Source organism: Gallus gallus, chromosome 1 (genome assembly GCF_016699485.2).
Source record: "Gallus gallus isolate bGalGal1 chromosome 1, bGalGal1.mat.broiler.GRCg7b, whole genome shotgun sequence".
Classification (NCBI taxonomy): Eukaryota; Metazoa; Chordata; class Aves; order Galliformes; family Phasianidae; genus Gallus; species Gallus gallus.
The window spans coordinates 128,288,916-128,306,612 of NC_052532.1; the positions used below are offsets into that span (position 1 = coordinate 128,288,916).

At 37.5% G+C, this 17,697-nt stretch overlaps 1 protein-coding gene across 2 annotated transcripts in view; it reads left to right on the forward strand.

Annotated features, from left to right (window-relative positions):
- PRKX (protein kinase, X-linked) overlaps nucleotides 1-4,154 on the forward strand; it is a 55,316-nt gene extending 51,162 nt beyond the window's left edge. For both annotated transcript variants that reach the window (XM_015277728.4, XM_040661450.2), the window contains exon 9: nucleotides 405-4,154. The gene's annotated coding sequence lies outside the window, so the exon portion shown is untranslated. The remainder of the gene's footprint in view (nucleotides 1-404) is intronic.
- The last annotated feature ends 13,543 nt before the right edge of the window (nucleotides 4,155-17,697 follow it).

A 17,697-nucleotide genomic window follows, 5' to 3' on the forward strand; every position in this document is an offset into this window, starting at 1 on the left:
ATTCTTCCATACAGCTCTTAAAACCAACATGAATTAGCCACATCAATATATGGTATAAAGTAAAATTGAAATAATATACTTTAAAGCGGGCTTACTGAATGATAGAGATATGCCACAGACTTTGTTCTATAGCACTTCTTATCCACACATATTTTAATCTTTCAATCTTACCTTTTTAAATTGAGTTTGAAAAGCAAATATGTAGATTGATTTGACAAATAACATTTATTTCTTAATTCTAAGGTCTTTATATGAAGAGTTAATGCTTTAGTTCATGGAACAAGATTGTCAGTTTAATTCTGTACCATGAATTATGTTTCAGAACTGTGAAAGACTGAAAACTGACATTGAATTCACATGTTCCACATTGATTTTAATTCTTTTTTCATTGTTTTTTGCTTTAGAAACTGGAAAGAAATGGAAGTGAAGAGCAAGTCTGAAGAAAAATTAAATTAGCACATAAATTAAGACTTTCCTTGTGGATGAGAATTATACTGCATTCAGATATGCAAATGAGAATATAGTGAACATCTAAGGAGTTGGGGGCAGGCAAGAATCAGTTTTAGCTGTAAACATTTGGCATTGGTTTAGTAAATTGTAATATTGATGGTCTACTCTGAAGTAGACTTGAGTAAAGTGATATATTTTAGGATTTTTTTTTTAACTTATGGTTTAGTTAAGTTTCCTGCTATTCCCAGATCCTTTTTGCATAATTAACTCATAGATTTAATTTTATAAGTTTATACTAAACTTGTGTAATTAAAAGCACAAATTAGTATATATGTATATAATGAATACAACACAACTAAAGCACAGGAACTGTGCAAAGATGTAAATTTTTGTACTTTGCAGAGTCTATGATTTTTATTTTTCAAATAATGTTTTTCAAGAAGTTCTCTAGGGATAAAAATCTTAAAAGGATAAATGAGTTTTTCATCATATATACATTTTATAATTCTTTGTAAAAAATAAAAATAATTAAGTTTTAAATAAGATTTGTACCTAAAATTTCCAATGCCTCATACTTGCAACCATAGTACTTGAAAGCAGAAAGACAAGGGCATGTTTTATTGTTGATTAAGATACATCTTAGTGGTTAATTTATGAAATTCTGTTACACTGATGTCTCTACAAACCAGGATATTGAGTGATGATGTGCTGTCTGAAATGTGATTCCTCTTGTGACAACTCTCTGTAAACACTCAGTTCAGTGCATACTGGTATAAGGGCTATAACTGGCTCTTACAGGAGTTGTTCTCAATCTTAAGCCTGCTATCTTTGCTAAATTTAAGCATGAGCCATAACAGACTTTTTTCATTATTGGCATAGTTGTTGTCGAATATTTGGCACTTCTGAATATCAGAGGGAACACTAAATGTATGTTAGAGCCTGATTTTTCTGCTCCTGCTTTTGGAAATAGCCTAAAGTCTCCACTGCCAGGAATTCTATATGTACAGTGTTCAAGCGTTAGATTTGAGGAATTTCTTTTAAACTGTATAACAGCTTTCTAACATCTTAAATACACTGAATTTAGGAAGTATTTGCAATACTGTTTCATTTTAAGTAGCACCAAATATCAGTATGTGCATATGTATTTATCTTCATATATGAGTACACATAAACACAAAAGGAGATTGTATACAATTCAGGATTGTTGCAGTCTTTTTCACGTTTCGTATTGTGATATTTGTTTTAATGCAGGGGAAATTAAGTGTTTTGATTTCAAAAAGTAAATACTTTTCTGGTTTTAGATAACTTTTAGGGAAATCATAATATTTAGATCAGAAGTTTTTGTTTGTTTCAGAAGCACATCAGCTTATTGAAGTTGTAACACTACGAGTGATGGCTCTACATAAAACTATCTGTAGATCTCACAGGCTGTTTTCCCTACAAAGAATTCTCCACATTTTTACTAATCTAAAATGCCATTAAAAATGGAGGCCAAAGATGCATTTTTCTTAACTGAATTCTGTGTGCTTATTATACAGGCATTCTAGTAATTGCAAATTAAATTACTATCCTTGTAATTGTATGACAGATCTACAGCTGGTCTCTCCTGGTGGAAAAATTACTTCAGTTCTCTTTTGTTTAGCTCTAAACAATGCAGAGATGTAGTGAAATAGTAGATGTAGTTTGAAAGCTTGCAACTTCTAGTTTATTAGATCTATATCTTTATAAAACAAATTAATTCTTAGAGACTGTATAATTTTTGCAGAAATACAATATGTAATAAAGTTACGCTTCTTCAAAGAGGTAGTTCTGGAATATTACAAATATTAAAAAGTGCTGCAACTTGATTGCCCTACCTGAAAATCAGTGAAAACTATATAGGAATATATAATAAGGAGAAAATCCAGGGAAAGTTATCCTTTTAACATGGTAAAAATACCTCATTCTCTTGAAAAATGAGGCTAATCTTCTTTATTTGTATCCATGGAGTTAGTTATTCCAAATCAGCTGAAGAAACTGAAGTACATAAAAGAGCTTACTTTGTCTATGGGGGGAGGAAGCACAGTTTATTTTTTAACGTGCAAGTTTCAGTATTTTTTGGAATCCTAAGTACTACAAAAACAGCATGGTTTTGTTTTCTTCTTTCAAATTTAAAAACTGACTGGGTTTAAGTCTTAAGAGCTGAGTAAATGGAGTTTGAAGTTGCATTTGACTGATTTGCTACATTGGTGGTCAGAAGTTTTGAAAGGTTGAACAGAACAGAAAATTGTGGATTTTCTTTCTTACCCATTCTTACTCATTCACATACCCATTGCTGGCAGTGGATGCACTGACACTCACTATGATAGAGACTAAAGAAGTGAATACAGTTTTCTTTATACTGCTAATCCATGGACTTCACATTGTTTCCAGAGTCATGTGTACTTACACCTAATTACTGACCTCGTCAACATGCTTTCTAGTACAAAGCTACCTTCAAAATTTTTTAAATTAAACCCTTAATAAGAAACCTTTTTGAAACATTATTATAAACGACCAGTTATTTTCTCTACAGTCTTCAACTTACTGAACTGGTATTTTACATGCCCGTTTTATTTATTTGCACAAGTGAGTTGGTTTTATTTTAAGTCTTTGCTGGGACTTCATGGACCACTAACGAACATAGTTCTATCTGAGTGCTCAAGCAGATGTTTCCAGATACACTCTGCTCTAAGGACTCTGGATTTATTTTATTCTTTCTTAAGCAAGATAGAATACTTTTTTTTTCCTTCCTTCTCTATTCTGAAGTTCATTTCATTATGGTTGCTTCTGTTAACATATATTTTTGCATATAGACTGTTGCATAAGGACTGTTTTCTTGCAAGAGCCCATAGGCCTTCCATATTCTGCTTTGGCAAACAAGAATGTTAAACATTAAAAAACAATCTTTATTTTTTAGTTTTATATATATATATTTTTAATTGCCCGATTTGAGGTTTTAAGTGATAAACGTGCATTGTAAACTAAATTGCCTTGTAACCAAATAATAAAAATGCTTCATGATTTAAATGGAGAACATGCTGTAGATTTTCCTGTAAATTAGCTTGATCAATGAATATGTGTGCTACTGAGCTTTAACTAATGTGATCTTCCACTGTAAAAAAATCATTGTTAATTGATCAAAATATAGGTACTGAACTACGTTTAAACAGATCAACAGGAATTTTGCAGGTTTGAAAGCAATTAAGATATGGCTGTTCTTCGGCCCATCTGCTTGCCATTCAGAAGAGTTGTGATGCAGTGCTTCCTATGCTATAGAGTTATTTTTCAGCTTTCAATGACTGTAGCATGATTCCTTTTTGTACTGTACTGTGTACAGACTTCCCATGTTTTGCACTTTTCTATGGCAAACCTAACTGCTTTATAAATACTCTGTTGTGTAGTAGGTAGTGATAGTGATAGCAGGCATTTGTGTAGTACATAACCAGTTTGAACTGCTAGACTTGCGAGGTTAACTTGGAATATTGTTGTGTGTTGCTGGTTGCTTGTTGTAGCTCACATGTATAAGTACTGTTCAAAGTTACAAAGTCAGCCCTCATTGCACAATGAAAATCACTGTGATCTGTACATAAACCCTAGTAAAATTTTATTGCTGCTTAATTTATGTAATATCTGTCAAATCTGGATTCATTTAATAAACCTTTATAACTTTTTGAATGTTTAAACCTAGTTTGCTTCTATTTATGGTGGGAGGTGGTGCAGGTTCTTCGTCCAAAAAAATGATGAAGGAGAGAGGAATCAGAAAACAACCATTCCTTGTGTTCAGGAGTTAAGTCTTTCCAGAATATGACAGAAGTGGTGGAAAATACTTCATTTGGCATGGAAGAAGTACCAAGAAGTCATTTTCCAATTCATTTCAGGTAGTACTGATACTGAAAACTGTTGACCTGAACTTCTCATTAAACTTTGATTATATGACTCTAATTTATTTGACGTTTTCACAGTTTAATGACCTGAACACTATCCGGAACATTTATTTCAATCTTTGCTGTCATTTTGCTAAGCACCAAAGAATATTCTTAAAATGTCGAACACACCTAACTGAACCTTTTTTTCCATCGTCCATCAAGAACTTCAATCTTGCTTTTACCAGAAATGATTTAGCCATTGGTTGTAAATTACTTCTCCAGTGTCTGTTGCATTTTATTACTTATCCATATATAGGTTAATCTTGCAGAGGTAATTACGTAGGCATAGGACTGACTACGTAATGAAATACTTAAGGGTTTGTATTTTAACACAGTTCTGTGTGTGGTTTTTTTTTTTTTTTTTTTTTTTTGTACCTGGCTTAAATCTAAATCTTGTGCATTGACTTTTTTTCACTCATAAAGCATCATGTTGTGCTTTAAAAAACTGCTAATGGAAAGTGAAGGAACACTGCAGTAAGTCCTGGCAAACTTTTAGTCATGTCTTAGACATGAATCAAAGTAACTGCTTACTTAGAACATATGCATGCTAACATTCAAGAATTTAGTTTTTGCAAATAATTCAGGTTGGCATCTTGTTCTTACCGAACATCTTTTTCTTGTGTGATAGAGTTTTTGTTCATTTTCACTAACTTGAGTACTGAATATTTTTTGGCTTCACATGTAACTCAGAATCTTCTCCAACAAAGGTCATGTAAAATATGTTTTTTCACTAATGCAGAGCAGGTAGGTTTTACTGATCTATAATTGTCTTTGTGGGTCATACTCACAGAAGCACTGGTCACAGCCCCTAGATCTGTCTCATCTGCATGGTTCATTCACCTTTTTAACTTTAAAAAAAAAAAAAAAAAAAAAGAAATTGAAACAGTTTGTCAAAAATCTGCCCTTCTGTGACCTTCTAAATAATGGTTTCACTATTAAATACTGATAGCAATATAATATTAGTAAGAAATGGTTGTAAGCAGTTGCCACTTTTACAACTCTGAATATTGCCCCATGCTTTGTAAATCTGTATATATTCAGATATCAGGCTGTTTCCTCTAGGAACTCTTTCTTGGCTTCAGTCTTCAGGCCACTTTTCACTGGGACAGTAAATACATGTCCAGTTGGAAGTCTAGCCTTCCTTTCTTCTGATTCCTTCCATCTACCCTCCAAAAATAAGCCAGACGTGACTGTAAGTCAAGTTTTGTAATTTTCTGTTAAACAAGGAATATTATAAAATTTTCTCAAGCTGAGCTGTGTTGTTATGTTTTTTTGTTTGTTTGTTTGTTTGTTTCAGTCTATCCAGGAAAATCAGAAACTCTGACAGCAAAAAAAATCATCATCGTCACCACCAGTGACTACATTGGAAAGTCAATTTGCAGGTTATTTAACAAACATTTATGTGACTGGGAAGGGAGAAGTCTATACTTAAAAGTTGCATTCTTGGAAGTAGCTGGTATTTTTATTACAGCAATACACTGTGTACTTTACTGTTGTTTGACTGGAAAAATTGGGAATGAATGCTATGATATGAGAGTTCTTTTTCCAATTAAAAAAAAATCTTTGCATATTTTTTACTGTATTTTTTTATTTATTAAAAAAAAAAAAAAAAAAAAAAAAAAAAGAACTTCAGCTAGTGTGACAACAGCTTTATCTGGCTGCTAGGAATGTCAGGTAGGTGGGTCCAGGTTCTTTTCAGTCCCTGCTCAGCCCAGACATGCCCCTGCCAGCCACGAATGTGCCTCACCCATTGGGCATTTTGGGAATCTCCCAGTCCTATATTTGTACCACAGGCTCCTTCCTAACTCTATAGCACACCCTGACATCCTTCAGGGTCTCAACTTCCCCCATCTTTCCCCTCCTCCCACTCCTCCTGTGTTGAGGTCCAGCCCCAACACTCTCTGTCCCTGAGTATCCAGCACAGAATGGAAGAAGTAGAAGAGAAGCACCCTGGGTCCCCTCACCACTGCTTGCTTATATGTAGCTGTGCTAACATTGCTTGTGGATGTTACCATAATGACACTCCTACTGTCATGGTGTACAACTAACAAATATACAGTTAACAGAGTGGCATGGTTATACAGGTTTATAGTTGGAAAGTAGTGGAAAGAGGCAATCAAAAAGGAAATACTCATCCATGTCTTAGGCTTGCAGGAGAAAATTCCAAAGGGAACAATTTCCAGAAAGTGATCCTTCCCCAGTGGCAGTCAGCACTTAATCGGGGTCTAGGAGAGAAGGTCATCTTCCAGTCATGCAGATGAATTGCCTTCACCTGTGCTCCCATGGCTGACTCAGTGCTTGCTATTCAATGCTTAAGTGTTTCATGTTGTGTGTAATATACAATACTTTCTCTGACTTGGTATTTATTTCTCAATAAAGAAGGAATTCATACTTAATTTAGGATCCTCTTCTAATGTAGATATTTGTAAGAGTGTTTAACCAGTGTAGGGTTGTTTGACTGTGGCAATAGAGTAAGACCTTTAGGAGTGGTGTACTTTTCATTTTTACTGATATAAAGAGGGTTTTTTTTAGAAATTAATCAGCACTTCTCAACAGTCTCTTCTTATTTTTTTGTCAACGTTTTACCAGTTTTAGTTAGGTATTTTGGAGAAGAAACTAAAAAAAATGCTGATAAGTATTTACTGTTAAGTGAATAAACAGAAGTAGGAAATATTTTGTTTCCCTGTTGTAAGCTAAATGGTGGAGGAAAAGCTTTATTTCTACTTAGTTGAGCTGAAGTTCCAACAACTGAGCATAGCTGGAGTCCTTCTATTCCCTGTTGTGAGTATTTCCCCCTGGGGAGCACAACTATTGCAAAACAATGCAAAGTGACACAAAATTCGAAGAGCACTTTGAACCCAATTTAAAAATATTGACATGAATGGACTGTGCTTTGTGTAATTCCCAGCAAAACCTTGTTTGATTCAAGAAGGAAATTTTGGTCATGGTTCACTTATGTGTGAGTGCTGTTAGAGTGTGGGTCTGTTGTTTCACTGTCTGGCTGTTGTGGAATGGGGATTTTTTCTTTTTAGACAAGACACCAGTAACGGAGTGACTATTGCTCTTCAGTCCAGTTTTCCTGTTAACCTCCAATTTTGAGGTAACTAATTTTTGGGTTCTGAATGTGTGTGTGCAAAAGCTGATTCAAGACTCTACAGATTGTTCGAGTAATTAACTACTTAAGATTTTATTTATACAGCTGGTGATGATTAACATGCAAAATATTACGTGCTTGAAATTAATGCATTAATTTGTTTAACACATTGTAATACTTTAATACATTGACTTGGCAAGTGAATAAAGAAAATCTATGAATTCAAGAAGATATTAAAAAATACCAAACCTTTTCATATGAAATATGTTGTCTGAATAAACAGGTATCAGGAAGGTGGGCTGTTTAAAATTCTTCACTTTGGGGATTAAATCTGGCAACTAATGAATAAGTGGAATAAAAAGAGAGGAAGTTGGAAACTATTCCTCTCTCCCACCCACGTGTCAAAACTTACTTATGTAACAAAAAAGCTCTAGCTACATCACCAGCTAAAATCTGACAGTGAAGTTGACATATCTACAGGACATTTCAAGATCCAGGTCATGATGAATCGTTGTAGGTTGTCCTCTGCTTTGTATTATGTCTTACTGGGGTGCTTTCAGTAAAATACCATTGTGACATGCTGGGGGTTCCATTTTTCCCTTTCCTCAGGCTGGGGGTCATTCATCTCCTGAAATCAAACTGTAGGTTTCTGTCATTCACCAGTACTCTAAATACTTCTTGTATCGTGTCAATGTCCAAGTCTTCAAAAGAAGCGTAAAAACCTCTTTTATTCCCCTTAAAAACAGCGTTTACCAGGATGGAAAACAATAAGAGTAATTAGTGCAATAAAAGTGCAGAGGAGGAGAAATTTATCTTGTCGTATCCTTAAGCTTCTGTACAGTGAGTGGAGGACACTTCATGGCACTTGAAATAATTCAGTCCACAAATTCTTTCTCTCAAAATCTTTTTGGTTGATCTTGGATTGGCATAGGCTCAAGGGCTAAAAAGGGAAAAGCTGCAGGAAGATTATAGAAACAGTCACTGACTTTTAGAACGTGTTATCCAAAAGTGTCGGGATTTTTTCTCTGCATAGGGCCATAGCTTATGATGTATTGGAAGGAAAAATAAGAAACACCTTGAAAATCAAGTTTGAGTTACAACATATTTTCATATATTGCCAAAAGTTATTACATGTACTGACTAGTTCACTTTAAAGACATCCATAGCTGTATTTTCCTGTACTGTTTTGGAGGCATTTTCTTCATATTCAAGTCTGTTTCCTTGCTGAGGGTGGCATTCAGTGGAGTTCACTTTTGTTTATAGGACATCTCTGATCCTGTTTCTTGTCAAGGTGGTATGGGGGATAGCAACAATTAAATACAGTCTGAAACAATGCATTATTGTGATTCATACAGAAGACTGAATCAGAAATACACCAAAGTATTCTAAAAAAAAAAAAAAAAAGAAATTTCTATCTTGCTTGTGTCTTTAAAATAATCTTCACTAACATGTTTTAACTGAAACTCTTTAAAAAAAGGTCTTAGGATACAATACTGAAGTTCTAAAGACAATTTCTTCTATTAATGTCCTTTGTTTCATTTACCCAAACTCTCTTTTTTTGCATGTTTGAAATAGCAGGATGTCAGTAAGAGGATTTGTGGCTATTTGTCTGGAAAAGAAAGAAAGAAAGAAAGGGAAGAAAGAAAAAGAAAGAAGGGAGGGAGGGAGGAAGGAAGGAAGGAAAGAAGGAAAAGGATGGATAAGGATGGATGGAAGGATCTCTGGGTAAGAGAATAAGTGAAAAATATGTGCTCCAAGCTTCTCTAACAGAAATGTTTCATGCTATCATCATAGCTTTCTTTTTTTCAAACTGAAAAAGGGGCTTCAAAAAATGTAGTCTTCAGTGCTTCTTTTCTTTGACACTGTCTTCCCTATACAGAATAAGAATAAAACCAAACCCAACTGAAAACCCCACCACCCATGAAGTGGTTGATGTAAGGCAGATGCAGTCTTCTATGGCTGGAGAGAGTCCTTAAAATTAAAGAATAGCAGCATCTCAGGAATTGGAGAGGGAATATTTCCTTGGTTTTGAAAGTTTTCTACACAATTCTCATATTTGGTATCTTATATGACACCAGAGGGACTCAGGGTTTCAGAGATCCAATTAAGTAAATTAATTTGGGGAAAAAAGGAAGAACTTGGGAAAAGTTTTGACTTTTGCTTAAACATTTCAGAACAATGATCTGCATTCATCTCTAATGACATTTTTGGAACCATCCTTGGAAGTTAAGCAAATAAAATATGCAAAACTTTTCTTTTAGTTTAAAATCAAACTAATTAAAATCTAAAAATAAATTATTTATTGAATAAAGTTTTCCAAACAGCCAAGAAACTAATGCATTCCTGATTCTCAGAACTTTAACTTCAGAATTTCAGTAAACAACAGAGCTAAGGAACTTGCTCAGCTCCTCGTCCTCTCAAACACTGCGTTCAGCCTCTGTAGACCTCATGGAGGCCTGGAGCCATGCAGTGGACCATGCCATAATGCTAACTGCTGCACGCTGGTAGCTCAAAGCAAGCAAGTTCTTCTGCTAAGAAGGTTTTGTATGTCACACAGCTCATGGTAGGAAGAGTGTTACTTCATCCAGTTCCATGTGTCAAACCAAGTTTCCAGCAGTTCATAAGCCTTTTTTAAACAGCCGTGTTATTCAGCCTCCTTCATCTCAGGTCTGGAAGGGTGGCACAGGAGGTGGCTGACATCAGGGACCCAGCTTTCTGTGAACTGAGGGGCAGAAAATGGGTGTGCACTGAGTCCAAAGAATGCTGGCTGCTACTTAAAGTACTTATCTGCTAGTTAAAGAAGTTGCACCAGAAACTTATTTCCACCCTGCTTTTTCAATGGTAACACAGCAACCTGGCAGATAGTGAAGTTGTGTAATGTGGTGCTTGCATTTCCGCCAGCTGTGACTGTCTGGATGATTCATAAGTCCAAAGGAGCTTCTGTACCGTTAATTGGAGCAAAGACAGAGAGCACGTCACCACCAAAAAGCCCTTCCAGGAACCATGAGCGCGAGCAGGACTACACTCAACTCGCCAGCCAACTCTTTCATCACAGGCACACAGGAATGGAGCAGAGTGGAACCTCTTGGAAAATCTTGGAAAAGAAGAGTTACCCCTGGCATAAAAAGAAATCAAGGCAAAGGCTACAGCAGCCATGTGGTTGTTTCTTGGGTTGTGTCACACAGCTGTGCAATAGGGCTGAGGACATGCATTTCTCTGCATCCATCCATCTTTGTTCCAGCAGCCTATGGCTCATGCAAGGCTCCTCGTGTAAACAGCATAATTCACTTTGATACTTTGGCTTTTACTAATACAGAGAGTGCATCTTTCCTTTGCAACTGAAAACTGCACCATGGGAATTGGCCTGGAATATATTTAATTGGAAACAGAGGAAGACTAATGTCCTTTCCAAGTAATGCCTTTCTTGTGATATGCTCTTTGTTTCTTTAGCAGTCTGTTTATGTACATACAGTAATAACACCATCTATTTTTTTTATTGATCCCTCTCTTCTGAAATGCCATGTAGAGAAAAAGAAAAGCATTCCAGATAGATTCAAGGAATGTGTGACCACTGTTAATTAACAGAACCTGAATTGTTCTTGGCCTGTTGGTGACTGGAGAATAAAGGAAGAATTGTTCTCAAACTAAAGTAAATAAATAAATAAATAAAGTGGAAATAACCACAGAAATACTATGCAGTATATTCCAGAATGGTTACATTTATTTTCAAACAATAGAAAATAGTTCAATTGTTTCAGCCAGGCTTCGTTCCAAACCCTTCTAAATTTAGATTTTAAGAATTAATCTTGAAAAAAAGGACAGGAAAATGAAACAGTCTTCCTCACTCATTTCCTGTTTTAATTAATGACAATTTGTGCTCCTCTTTGGATAACTTGGCAAGCATTAGTCCCCCATGAATTGTCTTTTTAGTCAGGGATCACAGAATATCCTCTTCTCATATGAAAACGATGAATTTATAATCCACTGTGTGCTGTAAAAAAATGTATTTTTTTCCTTTAAAAATGAGCTACAGTGCTATTAAAAACACTTTAATGGCTATTTACTACTGTATACAGAAATGATCTCCACTTTCAGCTTTCTGTATTTGGAATACAGTATGTAATAGAATCAAGTGCCATTGTTCATAGTCTTAGATACATAGCGCACACGGTAAGGTACGGTAAGATAGTGAGGACGTTGACTATCGTGCACCAAGAGCTCTGATTCCTCCTGATGATCCTGATTTAAAGAGGAGTGACATAATTGAACTGGGAAATGGAGACTACACTGAGAATTTAAATAAATGGCAAAGGAGCTTCAAAATTTTCTTAGGCGTTTACACTGACATCTGGAGGAACTCTCTCTGGCTACATGGGTTACTGACCATTCCTCTGACACTAAAATGGATTTAGAGTATAATGAGGCTCAAGACTGTTTAGACTTTGGTTGCAGGAGTTCTTGCTGTATCTATGTGAGTATGTTGAAGTTGATATTTTAAAAATGAAATGTGTATTCTTTGATCTTTTTGTCTGCAAAATACTAGCAATTCTGAAATTATGTGATGGCATCATTAGGATCTGTGAGCGTGATAGGTATCACTCACAAAACATAGTCCATGTAGCATCCAATGGGAACATTTTCAAAAAAAAAAAAAAAAAAAAGGTATTTGCTAAAAAGTTCTAACCTAAAGTCGTGGGTTTTTTTGTTGTTGAAAACTGCAGCAGCTTAACTGAGTAATCATTAAATACTCACTTCTCAGGTATGCCAAGGTCATATAAGTAGCTACAACATTTGTTTCAGAAGGGCTGTGATTTCGATACAATCTCTTATTGCTTTAGGTTGCCTTTCTGCATTGAAAAATAGACTCATAATCAAATTAATGATACCTGTGAACTTAGCTTATACTTTAACATGATCGTGGGATAGGAAGCATTACTTCTGTAATAATTCAAGAACCTGTTCTTCAATGATGAGATGACCTACTTAAAAGAGGAGGGAAATGCTATGGAGTGCTTACCTGGATTTTAGTAAAGTAACACCAACAGCATTCTTGTGGAGAAACTGGCTGCTCATAGCTTGGACAGACGTGAAGTTTACTGTGTGAAATACTGTCTGGATTGCTGCTCTCAAGGTGAACAGAGTTCAGTCCAGTTGGTAGCTGGTCACTGGTGGTGTTCCAAAGCGTTCAATACTGGGGCCAGTTTTATTTAACATTTTTATCAGTGACCTGGATGGGAAGATGAAGTGCACCCTTGGTAAGTTTGCAGATGACAGCAAGTTGGGCAGGAATGTTGATCTCCTTGAAGTTAGGAAGACCCAGCAGAGGGATCTGGATAGGCTAGATCAGTCCATTCATATGTCATTCAGCAAGGCCAAATGCTAGGTGCTGCACTTGGGTCAAAACAGTCCTATGCAGCAGTGTCAGCTTGGGGAAGATTGGCTGGAAAACTGACCAGTAGGAAAGGACCTGAGGGGGCTGATCAACAGCCATCTGGACAGAAGCGAGCAGTGTGCCCAGCTGGCCAAGGAGGCAGGTGGCATAGAATCATAGAATCGTAGAATGGCTTGGGTTAGTAGAGACCTCAAGGATCATCAAGCTACACCCCCCCCTGCTGCAGGCAGAGCCATCCAGGCCTGCATCTGAAATAAGCCTGACCAGCAGAACTAGGGAAGTGAATTTCGCTTTGTATTCACCACTAATGAGATTGCACTTTGGGTACTGTATTCAGTTTTGCGCCCCTCACTACAAGAAGGTCATTGAGTCTTGAGCCTGTGCAGAGTAGAGCAGTGAAGCTGGTGAAGGGACTAGAAAAAGAAACTTCTGAGGAGCAGCTGAGGAAACCGAAGTTGTTTAGTCTGGAGAAGAAGAGGCTGAGTGTAGACCTCATTGCTTTCTACAGCTGCCTGACAGGAGGTTGTAGTGCAGAGAGTGTTGGTCTGTTTTCTCAGGTGATGGGACAGTGATAGGACATGAAATGGTCCCAAGTTGTCCCGGTGCTGTAGCTTTTGGAGTCAGCTTACTTCTTTAAATTCTGTAATAATTTTATCTATGCCAGCACTAACAAAGCTTATCCTGCTTTCAGCATCCTTGGACATGGACAAGGGCTGGAGGTGTGCCAGTGAAACGGGAATGGGGCAAAGCAGATCTTTTTCATACTGCGCAGCACTGGGAGGAACAGAGGGGGCTGTTGAACCTGTAGGTGGCACAGAGCAGTGCTTCACTGGTAGGTACCTTCCAACCACCTGCACACAGCCTGGGAGCGAGGTTTAAGAGGTGCCTCTGTGGTGAAACACTGCTGCATGGCACCGTGTGGGGTGAGAACCAAACAGCTGCACACCTCTGCTGCCTCTCAGTGCAGTTTCTGCAACAGTAGCAGAAATATGGGAGCCAAAGTAAGGAGTGGTCTTTTTCCATTTTCTTTCAGTAAGATGAGAGTCTGCAGGCATGGTTCAAGGGAAAAAAAAAAGTTAAAAAAGGACTTGTGAGGTAGAGGTTGTGGTCTGGGGTTTGCACAGAGATGTTAAATAGCAGCCAGAGAGAGAATGCAGAGCTCTGACAGCTCATAGGGGGAAGAGACCAGATCTGAAAGAGCAGTGGGGTAGGAACAGGAATCTGTCACCGAGCCAGTAAGAATTAAAAAGGAATGAGGCTGAAAGGACTTGAATTGGGAGATTTAGTTTGCCTCCTCTTGGGTGGAACAGCAACCTCCTTAGGAAGGAAAACCTTTTAGAAAATGTTTTTAACATGTTGCGCCCAGGAGTAGGCCTGTCTGAATGGTGCAGGTGGGTCTGCTGAGGTGCCTCTGTTTCTGGAGGGAGCTGGGGCAGGGGGCAGGCACTGCTCCCTCTTCCTCTCAGGAAATCTTCCTCTCAGAAGGGAGTTGCTGGTGAGCCCCCGAGTCCCCACCCAGCCACGACACAGCTGTGCCTACCAAGCACCCATGCTCGTAACCTGTCCCCTGCACTTTCATGGTTACAGGTCCTTGGGGGAGGCCTCCATGAACGGGATGTACCAGCATGAGCTCCTTTCCTTGCTCTCCCAACATTTTTAGGCCTTTTCCAAATTACAGGCAAACAGCTGTGAAGTGGGTGTGAACTCTTTACTCCAGGTAATTGGCTGCAAGGTCCCTATGCCCTTTCATGACAGCGGTGATCTGTTAGCATTTACATGCAGTGCACTCATGGTTCAGCTGCACAACACACCAATGCTGCAAGTGATACAAATAAGGCCGAGCCAAACTCCTTCTATCATGTTGCGTTCTTCAGCTCTGGGGTTAGCACTTTGTGTTGTGCTACTAAGGCTATGGCCAACCTCCCTTCTTTGCCAGGAAAGCTAAGCGCAACTCCCTTACCCATCACAAAATTCAAATCAGAATCACATTTCTGGACAATGAGCTGGACTACTGGCCCCTGTCCCAGCTGCTCTATGGGGAAGCATATCACAGCCTTGAAAACTGCCCTGAACATGCCATGGGGCAAGAAAGAGAGCAAAATGGCTTTTGACTGTCCTGAAGGCTCACGGTGGGGAAATGGTAGTGCCAGATCTGTCCTGAGCTCCTGCTGGTGCCTGGGTTAAAGGCAGCACAGCCCTCCTCCCACTCCTCAAATATCTGCTCAACTGATTTGGGCTGATTTTCCTCTAGAAGGGGAAAATTAGGGGGTGGAAGCTGAGATCATTTTCTGATAAAGCAGAAACATCTGTTAACCTTGAGTGCTGTCATGTCTGCATCCAGCAGCCAAAAAACTCAATTCCTGCTCCACATTATCACTGGGTGATTCTTTGATCAGCAGAAAAAGTCATAGGAAACCAGATTTATGGAGAACAGAGCTTTGCTGGTGCGAATCAGAAGGGTGGCTGCTCTCACCCTGCTCTGAGTTCCCTAGGGAGGCAGCTCCACTGCTCTGACTGGTTGGTGAATTAGCTGTTCATGGTGAATGCTGCAGGAAGGGCTTGGAGAGGGAAATACCTGGCCAGGAAACACACCAGCAGGGGCTACAGATGGAAAAAATAATGTATTTTCAGTCATTTTAAATTATGATATTTGTGGAGTTCTTTTGGTACGTATGGTGATCCAGACTCTCAATGCATGGAAGTTCTTCACTGAAAAGAGGGCATTTGAGTAAACAAAAACCTTTTTTCCAGTACAAAATTATCAATGCAGTCCCATACAGGGGGATTCAAACAGAGCTAGTTAAGGACTAGCACTCTTAAAGCTTGCTCTGATATTTCATTTTTCCTATCTCTATTCTGAATTTTACTTCTGAATGGCACACAATAGTATTCTTTTTTTTTTTTTTTCTGATATTCGTATTCTTCCCTGATTATCTCTTATCAGAAATGTTTGTAACTATTAATTGTTTGTATGGCCTCTGGTTATTGAGGCCAGAGAACAAAACATTTAATAATTTATTTAGACCAAATCCTCGATAACATGTTCTGAATAGAAAAGTGAAACACTTTGCAATGCGATCTCTGATATCTAACAAATCAACGATGATGTCAGTAGGATTTTCTACTGAATACTGCTATGACCATATAGCTGTTACTCTTTCAAGGTCTTTTAAATACATCTCAACAGCAAAGTGAACAGCTGTGGTTTCAGGAATGCAGAATGCAGTTGTTATTCAAGAGGTTTACTGGATTTGGAAGCTTTCCTTGCAATTTACTGTAATTATATGGCTGCAAGAGGTGCTGTTAAGCATTTTAAGGGTCAATGAGAGAGAATTTAATTATATCATGATGACAGTTCTTTGCTTTCATCGCATGAAATATTAAGTGTTAAAATCCTTGGACTGATTACTAGAAAATCAAGATTAATATCTTTGTACACTGCAAAGAGAATGAAATGTGGGCACCGTTAGCAAAAAAAAAAAAAAAAAGAAAAAAAAAGAACTCTGATAAACTAGACAGCTGTAATCCTTTTGTAGGATGGGCTATGATAACAGAGTAGACATTTTGGCTTTTTTAATGAAAAAAAACCTTATGAAATAAAACAAAGCTCAGATGTTCAATCGCTCAAGGGTGACATCATGCAGGCTCTAGCTGCCTCCATACATCCCAGCCTTATATATGATATGCAGAACTTACTGTGGAGAGAGTAGCTGAAAACAGCTGCTTTGCCTCAAGTATTACAGATATCAGCTTCTCAAAACAATCTGCTGGGGAGCAGGAAACTTGTTGTGACTAAGTCATTTTTAGTGAATGTTTCATCTATTTGTCTCATTTTCAAAGCTCTGCTTTCTCCAGGATTTTCTAGTGTAAGAGTCATGAAAGACAGCTAGTATTAACGTTGTTTGCATTATGGATCATTGTTGCTTCATCTCTAACACATGATTTTACAATCTGTATGTGTGTGTTTATCTGCTTTGTACTGTGTTCAGTGCAGATGGGTTGACTCTGTGACAAAGACCCTTGGATACGTCATGCAAACAATTAATAACAGAGCCACCCACACAGAAATTTCAGTGTCACATATGTTATGAATGGCTGTCCGGAGGGAAAACTGATGTGCAGAAGGATGAAATGACTTCCTGATTGTCACTCAATTTATATTTAATTTTGTTTAATGTTTATGTGAATGTTTAAATTAAATCCTGACCTCCAAAGCCCTTTTCTTCTCTTACTGATCTCTCGGTAAGACCATATAGCACAGGAGCACGGTAGGAAAAAAAGGACCATGTAGCTTCCATTCATATACATCTATGTTAAAATGAAAAACAAAGAAGATAGAGGTGAGTCACTAAAGACTTTGGAACAGTTCAGAGAATTCTTAACAATATTCTAGGAACACATTTATGATGGTTGAGAACAACGCATTCTGACATTCTTTCACCTTTGTCAAAGGCCGTATTTGGAAAACAGGTGAAGGGATGTTTTTCAGATTGCATGGTAGTGAAGACAAATTCATTGCACCTACAGACTCAATGAAAACATAGCTCAATGGCACAAGGTAGACACTCTGGTCTTCTTTCTTACTTACAAAAGAGCAAACAAAAACTTGTATTATTTTCTGATTTTCTCTAGACTATGTAGAGATATAATCAAAACCATCATTGTCTGAGTTTTATGCAAATATGTGTTTTTTTGTTTTTTTTTTTTTTTAAGCAACGATGATGTTAGACAATTTCAGATCACTTAGGATCATTTCCCAAATTTTTAGCATGCACCTGCCATTGTGTTTTAAATATATTGATTAGTAAGTACTT